Consider the following 11,710-nt stretch of genomic DNA (forward strand, 5'->3'; position numbering starts at 1 on the left):
TCCTTTGAGGAGCCTTGGCTGCTGGCACAGACCTTCTAGTTGAAGGAATTGTCCAGGCACTCCCAATCTACAAATTGGGTAGGAGCTCTGGAAGAGACACCCAAAACAGGCATTTCACCACGGGACATGGCTCTTGGAGTGGTGCCATCTCAGAGGTATTGGCAGGCCAGTATGGTCTGGGAGGGCAGCAAGGCGGGCACGTCGGGTGGGGCAGGTACTTCCTGGTTCTCCCTCAGCCTGTGGCTGTCGGGGCCTGTTGTAACATCTGAGCGCCAACAGCCAGGGCTGAGCACTCGGGCTAGGGCCAAAGAGGAAAGATAGGGATCAGCTTGTGGTTTAGAAAGACAAACACATTATCCCTTCCCTGCATCTTTCTGCTCCATGACTTGAAAAGCTTCCTGGGGATGAGGAAGGCGACTAACAAGCTCTTTTACTCCTTCCAGCCTCCTTCCTCTGGGCGACTCCGCCCTCCCCAAATAATAGAAATAATAATGGCTGCCAATGATGGCATGCTTCCCATGGACCAGGCCCGGTACAAAGCTAGTACCTGTGCTATCTCCCTTAGTCTTCACAACAACCCCGGGATGGAAGTCCTGTACAATTATTATTCACATTTGACGAATGAGGAAACTGAGGCTCGGAGTGGTTAAAGAACAGCTGAAGATCTCCTAATTACTGCTATAGACTGAATGTTTGTGTCCCCCCAAGATTCATCTGTTGAAACCTATGTCCCCCCCCAAGATTCATTTGTTGAAACCTAATCACCAATACGAGGGTATTAGGAGGTGGGGTTGTTGGCAGGTGATTAAGTCACAAAAGCAGAGCCCTCATGAACAGGATTCATGCCTTTATGAAAGAGGCCCCCAGAGAGATCCCTGGCCCTTTCCATCATGTGAGATTATAGCAAAAAGACAGCCACCTCTGAACCTGGAAGCAGGCCCTCACCAGACACCAGATCTGCCAGCACCTTGCTCTTGGGCTTCTCAGCTTCCAGAACTGTGAGAAATAGATTTCTGTTGTTTATAAACCACCAGCCCACAGTATTTTGTTATCCAGCCCAGAAAGACTAAGTAAGCCAGTTACTGAGTGGAGGAGCTGCAATTTGAATGGAAGTGTATCTGACCCCAAAGCTGGTTCTCTCAATTCTGCTGCTTAGAGGCTGCTGGCGCCGTGGAATGTTTGAACAGGCAGTGGAGAGAAACCAACTCAGACCTTAATATAAGGCATTTGTATTTAAAAAAAATCACTGCCCAGGAAGGCTGTCACATGAGACACAAGAGGGCTGGGGGTAGGGGTAGGGGGACTCTCCCTCCCTATTTCTGAGTAACATATGAGGACCCCCACATGGCACTGGGTGTGAGGGGCAGAGGGGTCCTCAGGTTCCCCCACTCTGTCACTGAGTTCCCTGCTAGGAATCAGGTGCTAGGCTTTCCTGGCCACAAGCCAGCACCCTGCCTGAAGTTCCTGCATCCCACATCTGCCCTTCACAGACCCAGCGCCCCAGCCGCCTCAGGCCCTCAGGCAGGACCTGCTGGGGAGGTGGGGGCACGTGTGCTGGATGCTTGGCAGGAGGAGCCCTGAGGAGCCGGGGCTCCCAGAGGGTCCCCGCCCACTCACCCTGGAGCCCGAGGCCTGGGAGAGAGGCACTCTTGGGGGAAAATCCCTTCCTCCCACTCTCCTCCAGGCTGCCCAGCACCTGCTTCTTCCTGCTCCTCACCCCGATGGGACCACCCATCTCTCTCTGCTGATGGGACCAAGAGGGAGGTGCAAACCTCCGAACCTCTGCGCATCTGGAAGTGTGAGCCTAGGAAGCTGACACTGCCAGGCCCTCGGGGCCCCCAGGCAGGAGGGAAGTTGATGGAGTCTAGCTGCAGAGCCGTGGAGTCCTGCGGGTGGGAGCCCTCTTGCCTCTCGAGACTTATGGCATGTCTCTGGCCTCAGTCTCCTGATGCGTGTAATGGAAAGAGTACCTCCCTCCCTTGGGAGGGTGGTGGAATAATGAGGTCTAGAGCATTGGGATACAGGAGTATGGAGGAGCAGCACCCCCAAATGGGTTGAGAGGTTCTTAACCCTCAGCCCGCACAGTTGCGGAAGGGACCAAGGAGAAAGCTCCCCTCCCCGCCCCCGGCGTGCACACTGGAGCTTGGTTTGATGGGCCACGGAGTAGAATCCCAGGATTCGTCCAGAAAACAAGGCTACCACTTGCTACTAAATCAACCCAACAGGTCTGTTCGCCCCAGATTCCGGAAAGAGAGCCCAGCGCCAGGGAGTAGCACTGTCTGGGGCCTGGTTAGGTGTTTTGGAAAAGCCCATGGGTCCCTGCCTGGCTGCTGGACAGATGTGTCCTGCTGATACCCTGGGCCTCAGCAGAACCTCGAGCCTCTCTCTCTCTGCCTGGCTTTCCCTCGGGTTCTGCAAGTGTACTAGGCTTCCTGTGCCAACGGGAATATATAAAACCATCCTCCCCAAACTCAAGCTGACACTGGGGGCTAAACTTGCTTGACAGTCCCAAAGGGGCCTGGTGACCCGGGAGGAGCCCCTCAGATGCAGGGACCATTGCAGGCTGCGGCGCCCATCCCAGGTGCATCCTGGGCTACCCTGGGAAGGGCTGAGGAACAGCAAGAGCCAGGTCTGTGGTAAGGACACTCATTTTAGAGACATGATGGATTCATTTAATATCTTCTCGCTACAATTGCTTTGCAGCGCCTGCTCTTAATGGCCTCCAAAGTTTCATCCAAATATCTGTTGCTGGCAGTTTAGCTCTCTGGCTGGCATGTTTGCTGGCAGAACTAACAGCTGGATGCCTCCTTGAATGGGAAACTTTCATTGTCTTGTCTTCTCCCTTCTGAGCTTCCAGCGACTGCCCCAGGTCTGAGATTGGGTGTGACTGTGACAGTCCTGCGTGGAGCCCAGTGGCTGACTTTCAGGAAGGACAGGTGACTGTGGGGGAGCGGAGGCCTGTGCCTGACTAGGTGAGGGCCCAGGCCCAAGCTCCAAGGAAGAAAAGGGTGTGAGAAAGCAGGGTATTTGTTGCCTGAGGCCCACCTCCAACACTTTGGGCAGAACACCTTAGTTCCAGATGCACAAAACACACAGACTCTGGGCTGTGCGGCCCCCTAGGAACTCTAACTAGCTGGTCCTAGAGTCTGTGGACCTTGCACGTGCCCTGGGTCAGAAGGCATGGCCTAATGGCCACATGGTGGATCTGTGCTGTGCTGCCACGCTTCTCAGGGTCCTCCCTCCCCCAGTATTCTGGCACACACTGGACAGAGCCCCTGGACTACTGCAGGGGTGGTTGGCCTGCTGGGACATTTAGTTGAACGCTGACATAGCAGGGTCCTGGTAACACCGCTACCATACCCTCACCAGCGGCTGGTACAACAGCCTCTGCTAGGATGACGGACCTCATCGTCCATGAGGCAGCCCCTCCTCCTGTCCTGACCACCCTCTCCTCGACAGGAGTCCTGAATGCCTGCTCACTCCTGGCCTTGCATTCTTACCCCCGGGGCCAGCTCCATCCATCCCCAGGATCTGAGACCTCTACCTCTCCCCACCTTTCTGGATCCCAGACACATGGTCTTGAAGCAAGATCCACTCTAGTGGAATAGAAAAACTTTTCTTGTCTAGCTTGGGCCTGGTGACCGGCGACAAGTGACAGGCCTCCTGCCTCTGGGAACTGACCTCTGATGGTGGCTATTGGACATGTAAATGCCTGCCTGGGGTCAAAAGTCTACACCAATCAGAAGATCACCTGAAGAACAGGGCCTCCCAGGTGCCTCCCCTACCCTCCGCCCCAGAAACTCTGTTTCATCTCTGACATTCATCATGACTCCCTTCTTTGGCTTAAGACATGAAGTTACCTGGGATAAAAAGAACTTGAATCAATCCATTCATAAATTAGTTAGATCTCTTCATCAGAGAGTGGCCTGGTACCCAAGAGTGGCCTGGGTGCCGTGTGCAAAGTTCATCCTTGGGAAGCACTTGACTGACAAGCATGGGCTGGGCTATGGTTTCAGGTCTAGCAGGATGCTGGGGGGATGGCAGGAGGCACCCAGGAGCGAAGTAGGGGCCTGCCCAGACTCCCAATGTGTCAGGCCAGGCTGCGTCTCCCAATCCATCAGGTTACCCAGTGGCTGCTGCCTCCTCCCGCACGGGCCCTTGGTAGCACGGGGGTGGGATGGGGGGCAGTCTGGGTAGCAAGAGTGCTGGGCAGGCAGCTGAGGATCTCTGGGCTGGAAACTCACCCTGCCATTAGTTAGCTGTGTGGCCTCAGTTCCCACTTTCCTTCTCTGGACCTGTTTCCTACTTTAAAATTATGGGGGCTGGATGAAACATCCTCTGGGGACTCCCGCTGGCTTGAATGTGCTACAGCAATCTGAGATGGCCAGCTCATTCCTGGGGCAGCCTTTCCCGCCTCAGAGCTCCTCCTTGCTGGCCTGGGACTGTGCTCTGGTGGTGCAGGAGGCTGTGGCATCACTGGTCCCCTCGCTCCCTCCACCCTCTGTGCTTTCTTGCACAATTCCATAAGCTGAAAGAAAGAAAATGGAGGCTGGAGCCTCTTCAGGCCAGGAAGCTGAGCCACATAACCAGTCTTCCCGGTTTTACAGTTTTAACTCTGCCGCTGCTGCAGCCTTCAGGAGTCCTGGTCACCAGGCAGGCAGGTAGCAGGCAGGCAGCAGGAGGCCTCGGGCGAGGTGACTGGTTTGTTGCTGTCTGCCCTGAGTTGAGCGGGCTGGTCCCTGCTGCACTGGGATCAGAGATCAAAACACAGCCCCAGCTGAACTGAGCTTTCTGAACCTGCTTCCCTGGACACCCAGAGGATTCCCTAGCCAGGTCCTTGACAGCCTGAAGGACACAGCTCTGCTTCTGGCCCCATAGCAAGAGGCCCAAGGGGCTGAATGCATGGAGGCTGTGGGCACACCAGAGCACGAGAGACTGTTGCCTGGGCAGAGAGACACTGGGATTTGCTGACCGAGGCAGCACTTTTGGGGAACAGGTTGCCACGGAGAATCCACAGGTGTGCAAAAAAAGTCGTCACTGTCCCTCTGTGAATACTTGGGTCTCTGCCCTGCCTGATGTGTCGTGATGAGGTTTGGTAGGAAATGCTGGCCAGCAGAGGTGTCCCTTTGCTGGGGCCAAGGCGGTTGCAGCCTCTCGTGTGGTTATGAGGGAACCTGGTTTTTTTGCATGTGAGTTCCCCCAGCCCAAGAAAGCCTGTCATGCTCTGGGGTTGCCTCGTTGTTCTTAGGTGAATAGGCCTTAGGATTACCTTTCCTAAATTCACAGAACAGATAACCCTTTGTAGAAAAAACAGGCCGGGCGCGGTGGCTCAGATCTGTAATCCCAGCGTTTTGGGTGGCCGAGGTGGGCAGATCACCTGAGGTCAGGAGTTTGAGATCAGCCTGGCCAACATGGTGAAACCCCATCTCTACTAAAAATACAAAAATTAACCAGGTGTGGTGGTGGGTGCTTGTAATCCCACCTACTCGGGAGGCTGAGGCAGGAGAATCGCTTGAACCTGGGAGGTGGAGGTTGCAGAGAGCCAAGATCGCGCCACTGCACTCCAGGCTGGGCAACAAGAGCGAAACTCCGTCTCAAAAAAAAAAAGAGAAAAAGGAAAAACGAAAAGTTTCTGAGATGGAGCCTCACAATTACTAGGCATTTCTTTTTTTTTTTTTTTTTTTTTTTTTGAGACGGAGTCTCGCTCTGCCGCCCAGGCTGGAGTGCAGTGGCCAGATCTCGGCTCACTGCAAGCTCCGCCTCCCGGGTTCACGCCATTCTCCTGCCTCAGCCTCCCGAGTAGCTGGGACTACAGGCGCCCGCCACCGCGCCCGGCTAGTTTTTTGTATTTTTAGTAGAGACGGGGTTTCACCGTGTTAGCCAGGATGGTCTCGATCTCCTGACCTCATGATCCGCCCGTCTCGGCCTCCCAAAGTGCTGGGATTACAGGCTTGAGCCACCGCGCCCGGCCCCGGCATTTCTTTTTTTTGAGACAGAGTCTCGCTCTGTGGCCAGGCTGGAGTACAGTGGCGAGATCTCAGCTCACTGCAAGCTCCGCCTCCTGGGTTCAAGCGATTCCCCTGCCTCAGCCTCCTGGGTAGCTGGGACTACAGGCATGCGCCACCACACCCAGCTAATTTTTTGTATTTTTTGGTAGAGATGGGGTTTCACCATGTTGGCCAGGATGGTCTTGATCTCTTGACCTCGTGATCCGCCCACCTCAGCCTCCCAAAGTGCTGGGATTACAGGCGTGAACCACAGCGCCTGGCCCACGATTACTAGGCATTTCCAAACCACTTGCCAGGGTGGTCCAGAGCCTGCTGTGGCCCGGTCTGGCCCCTCTGCCTGCCGCATCGCCAAGTGTAGGCTTTAGATGGGACGCAGCAGAACGCGGTTCCTCATGGAGTTAGGGCCAGCATGTGAAAAAAGCTTCCAGGCCCCAAAAGGCGTAGGGCCAGGGCCACAGCTGGGCTCTGGATCCCTTCACCAGGGGCAGCCCACTTCAAGTCCTCAAGATCTCCCAGTCTAGACCCCAGAAGGAGGAGTCTCAAGTTATTCCTTAGGAAGTCTCAGTGGACAAACAATGTGCTGTTTCGGGAAAAAATAGACCTGGCATGATTGTTTCTTCCCAGCTTTCCTGGGCATTCTGAGAGCTTTCGTTTCTCCTCAGAGGAGGGTTCTTTCAAAGTCACCTCCTCCGTGAAGCCTTTCCTGATTCCCCTGAACAAGGTATGGTCTCTCCTGGCCCTTTGTTCCTCTGACACCAGTTATCATCACAGTGATAATAGTTATCTCTTGCTGAACATGTACGTACGTGCCAGTCATGCCGTTCAGAGCATTCACTTATTATCTTATTTAATCCTCTCAACAACCCTAACTCATAGGTACTGTAATTATCTCTGTTGAACAGGAGAGGAAATTGAGACCCAGAGACATGAAATAACTTGCCCGAGTCACCAGGAAGAGGCAGCACCGGGCCTGAGGCTCACGCTGCTGACTTCATGTTAACCAACCACCGTCCTGCCTCTTCCCGCCCTGGTCTGTCTCCCCCAGCCTTCACCTCCTCCTGCAACTGCAGATAGAAGCTGCTGCTTCCTTTGTTTGTCATTCTCAAGTTATCTGTTTTGTCCATCTTTATAAAGTTCTGTGTTAAGAACCATCGCCCAGTGTTGGTGTAAATGTATAAATTATCTGGGCTGGATGGGTCATGGCTGCCAAGTTCAGCGATGGGTCTGGGACACAGAGTGGGCAAAAGGACAAAGCCACCCGGGGGCTGATCGTGGTTTTGTGGCTCCGCTTGTTTCTGGTGCAGTTGGCCCCATGCTCAGCTCAGCTTTCCTCTCCACTGCTCTGCTCCAGGGCTATAAGCATCCCCAGGGCAAGAGCTCTGTCCTGCCTGGTCCACCCCCTCTTCCTGCCACCAGTGCTTGCACCTAGTAGGCAGGCCATGGCTGTCATCTGCTTGGCAGCCTGTGCGTCAGAACAAGGTGCGGCCTGGACCCCACACCCTGCCAGGAAAAGACACGGTCCCCTTTATCTCACACCTCACTCTTCTCGCCTTAGCCCTTCCTGGGCCCTAGGGCTGAGCTCTCAGAAGGGGGCAGCTTCCCAGGCCCAGGCAGACTGCTCGCCCTGGGCAGGAGGGCCAGCCTTGGCTTCAGTAAGTTGGAAACTCATTCTGCCCTCAGAAGCTTCCATTTGCTGCTCCACCCCAACCTGCTGGCTAGTCCACCAAGCTCTCTCCTTGAGGCCCGCTAGGTGCAGGCAGCCGGATGCCTCCTGATGAGTTTTACTGGCATCCTTCCTGCTGCTCAGGTCTCAGGCACTGCTTCCGCAGCCCGGGCCTTCCTGCTCAGGGTGACGAGGGCATCTTATGGGAAGGACCTTCTGCTGCAGTCCACAGGACAGCCTCCCATGAGTCCTTCCTGCCTTCCGCACCCAGGACACTGTGCAGTGGGCATCTCTGGGCCATTTGGGTGAGGAATTCAGTCTTTCAGTGTCTTAGCCTCTTCCCTGCCCAGTCCCCTATGCAGGGGGCCTCTCCCACAGAAGTGGGCTGGCATAACAAGGCCAGCTGTCTGGAGTCCGCCCTGAGCCCTCAGGACCCCAGGCACCTTTTCCTCTCCTGCCCAGCCTGCCCTGGCCCGTACTCTCTGCTCCCCCCGGCCCAGCCTGCTGTCCGCTGCTGGCCTGCTGTCTGCCTGGTGCTCAACAGCCTCGGCCCCTCTGCCCCCAACTGGGCAGCAGCCCCTGCTCAGCTCTGCATTCGTGGAAGACTCCTAGGCACAGAGTCACCTTTTGTGAGGCAGCAGGAGATACCCCCACAGCTGGGTCATTCTCCTCATCCAGGAGCCAGGTGTGGGAATTCACTGGCGTGAGAGACACTTACGGGTTCCTCCCGACTCCGAGTGCATGTGCTCCTCCAGGACAGGGAACTTTTTGGTCATCCTTAGGAGTTGTGCAGAGTGGGCTTTCCTTGGCTGGAGACCCCACCCACTGCATCCTCCCTGTGTCTGGCAAGTCTGGGAGGGCTTCGGTTTGTCCTCGGGGCGCTGGACAGGCCGTGCAGTCCCCACACTCCCCATCTCAGGTGCACAGAGTTTCCGTCCAAATCAGCTGCTCCCAGAAGGGCTTGCCTCTGGCGCTGACCCTTCCCTGACCAGGCGCTCTGCTCACTAGGGCTCCCAGGTACCACCTCCAAGCCTGGCCAGGACAACCGCCAGGGAAGTCTGCCTGCAGAGGGGACTCCTTGCTTGCCCCAAAGGCCTCAACCCCAGCTCGATGGGCTCCCGTGGGGCTGAGTCCGAGGCCCACCAGGCCTGGGGGCCACACGGCTCCTAAGCTCATCCTCTCCTCCTGCAGCCCAGTTCCCACCAGAACCAGCCTCAGGAAGACCACCAGCAGAACCGCGCAAACCTCTTGGTGTATGATGCCAGGCAAAGGACAACTGGAGACCACAGGACATTAGCCTTGCTTCCTGGTGGGGCCCAGTGCTTTATAAACCCGAGCTCACTGGGCCTGATGTCCCCGAAGCTGACCAGGTCATCCACCCTGCAGCAGGGGTGGGGAGCCCAAGGCCTGTGAGGAGTGACCATGCTCGGCCAGGCAGCTCCCCGAACCTGCCCTGACACTGAGTTTCAGAGTCAGAATCTGTGCCAGGTGAAACCCAGCAAAAGGGTGTGACTTGGAGCCTGGAACCCAGCAGTGCTCCCTAAATATTTGTGGAATGAATACACAAGGGAAATGTCCCAGAGGCGGTAAAGTGAGAGGGGCCTGGTATAGGGGTGTCCTGGTGACACTGGGTTGGCCCAGAAGGGGCAGGAAGTACATGCAGGAACAGCAGAAACAAGCACCTCTCCCTCTAGCTAGGCAGCCAGCATCTAGCTGGGATTGGACTGTTTCACAGTCAATCTGGAAAGAGGGCGGCAGGTCGGGTTGGGAGTGGAGCTCCTTGACCCAGGAACCCACAGCTGTGGAGTTAGCCTCCCTGTCCCAGGTGGGAGGCAGCCTGGACACCTTAGCATCCCCGTCCCTAGCCCAGGAATCCGGAGCATGCAGCGGCAGGGGGAACCTTACCGTGGCCGCTCCTTCTGGGCAGCGGGGCCCCGCGTTCTCCACTGCAGGCTGGTGCTTGTTTCTAGCCTAGGAAGCGGCACTCCCTTCAGGCAAAATAGAAAAAAAAAAAAAGGAAAAGAAAACCTCAGTGCTTTTTTCACCCAGCCTCTTCTCCTGAAGGCTCCTGGTTGGTGTCGTCCTGCCTCTGTGGGCACAGAGCCTCCCTCCCTCTGGCAGCTTACTCACTGGTGCCCGCAAAGCTGCCAGCTGTGTGGGGGAGGTGAGACCTCCCCCCTCCTGACACACACTGGGGCATGCCCTGTGGGGACCAGGGGCTTGAGGGTGGCACCCGCTGGGTCCTGATCGTGGGGAAGCCGTGCCCTGGCCAGCACCCTTCTCACTGAATGGTGTCCCTGTGAGCTCAGCAGAGACGCACATGGGTGCTGACTGGCCCTGCCTGAGAGAGTGACAAGGTTCTTGGTAGGAAGCTGTTTCCTTGGTACCCAGACCTGCCAGAATGAAGGGGCAGCCCAGCCCCCCAGTGATGGGCTCTCACCCTGGCCAGCCCCTCCGGAAGGCTTCCTACCTGGGCATGTTGCTGTGTCTCGGTCCTGTGCACCCAGACAGGGCCTGGGCCTGCTGGGGCTGGCAGCTGCTCCTCACCCTGCTTAGGCCGTGTGTCTGGCGTCCCCTCTCCCTGATGCCCATCTCAGGGCCTACGCCCACCCAGCATCAGTTAGGATAAACTGCTGTCAGGCCCCCAGCCAGCTCTGCTGGACCCAGCTGCTGTCCCCAGCACACACACTGGCTTACACACTCTCGCACTCACACACACGTGGGTCCACGCCCAGCATAGAGCCACCTACCTGCCCAGACCAGCCTAAGCCAATCCAGCCTCGGTCTCCAAATGCCACTCCGACCCCAGAAGCCACTCCTTTACAGAAACATCCCCGTGGGAGATGAGTTCAGAGCCAGCCCGGGAGGACTCCAGTCAGCTCGGACAAGACTGCCCTTCTGTCCTTACACCTCCAGAGGACACACACGGGCAGCCTGACCACCATATCTGCTATTGCACTCTGCCTGCTGCCACGGCCCCCCGGGCACCTCTGGCCCCCACAGCGTCTTCCATATCTTTAGCGGGTGGCAGCAGACTCACAGCAAGTCCCATCTTCCTGGAGCCCAAGGTAGGGAGGGGAGAGCTAGAAGGGGCGGGACTCAGGTGCAGCTCCAAGTTTCCAGCTCCCAAAATAATCAGATGCAAAGGAGAAGCAAGAACAGCTCCAGGCGGGCGGTGACTCAGTGCTAGTGGGCCGGCTTAGTCACCTGGATGGCTGCTGGCGGCTCCTGGTACATCAGGACGGGAGCAGCGCCCTCCCCCAACCTGCCTGGACAGTGGCTGTCTCCAGAGTGTGGCCGCAGAGCCCAGCGCCCAGGGCTGCCTGTCAGGCGAGGCCGCTCCACCCCGCTCCCGCCCATCAGGGCCCGGCGGCCCCGGCTGCGGCGCGCCCCTCCTCCACCGTGCGCCCCGGCTCACTTTGGGATTTCTCCATTAAATCCTCAGGCAGCGACCTGCTCGTTTGGGGCGCCGAGCTGCTCCAACGTTGCTTGGCAATTTTGATATCGTCGGGGGTTGCCATGGGGAGGAAGGTGATGTCATTGACACAAAAAAAAACCCACGGAATTTACAAATCAGCTGGGGCTGGAGCTATTTATAAAAACACGTTTTTCTCTGCCTTTCTTTGCTGAAGGGGAGGAGGAGGAAGGGCTGCCTGCGGGCTCAGGGTGAGCCTCCCTGCTGTCCTCCTGACCCTTGCCCTAGAGAAGCCAGACCTCCTTGGCTCACCCCACCCCCACCCCCCAGAACTTGGAGTTGCGCATTCAGACCTGGCAGGTGCTGGCCTCAGCTGGTTTTGCTTCGAAGGCTGAGAGTGGCACATGGGATGTAAAGCAGGGCCGGTGCCGGCTTCCTGGATTGGCAGGAACCAGAAACCAGTTACTTAACTGGGTCCCTTTATTTCACTGCCCCTGGTCAAAAACAGAGGCATTTGCTGGTGAGGCAGCTTGAGCTCCTTGATGCGCCCCCCTACCCGCTCCCCGGAGCGCCAGGTGGAGCCCAGATTTCCACAGTGCCCTTCCCATTCCTAGCCTCAGTGTC

The 11,710-nt window shown here is 56.9% G+C and overlaps 1 protein-coding gene and 1 long non-coding RNA gene across 6 annotated transcripts in view; one reads left to right on the top strand and one right to left on the bottom strand.

The window, feature by feature from the left end:
• The window catches only part of LOC105492409 (p21 (RAC1) activated kinase 6), a 39,159-nt gene extending 27,996 nt beyond the window's left edge, over window positions 1-11,163 (bottom strand). For 2 of the 4 annotated variants that reach the window (XM_011759514.3, XM_071067106.1), the window contains exons 1-2: window positions 10,422-11,064; window positions 9,577-9,659 (exon numbers count right to left, since the gene is read on the bottom strand). The gene's annotated coding sequence lies outside the window, so the exon portion shown is untranslated. Of the gene's footprint in view, window positions 1-9,576; window positions 9,660-10,141; window positions 10,365-10,421 lie in introns of those variants that run through there. The other 2 variants (XM_011759473.3, XM_011759491.2) reach the window with 2 other exon arrangements.
• Window positions 35-7,045, top strand: LOC139355467 (uncharacterized). Of its 2 annotated transcripts, none has more exons than XR_011606156.1 (3): window positions 35-155; window positions 2,704-2,936; window positions 6,911-7,045. It is a non-coding gene; the product is annotated as an uncharacterized lncRNA (long non-coding RNA). The 2 variants fall into 2 exon arrangements; XR_011606157.1 differs by lacking the exon at window positions 6,911-7,045 and adding an exon at window positions 3,460-3,569.
• Window positions 11,164-11,710: the final 547 nt, after the last annotated feature.

This window comes from Macaca nemestrina, chromosome 7 (assembly GCF_043159975.1).
Source record: "Macaca nemestrina isolate mMacNem1 chromosome 7, mMacNem.hap1, whole genome shotgun sequence".
NCBI classification, from domain to species: Eukaryota; Metazoa; Chordata; class Mammalia; order Primates; family Cercopithecidae; genus Macaca; species Macaca nemestrina.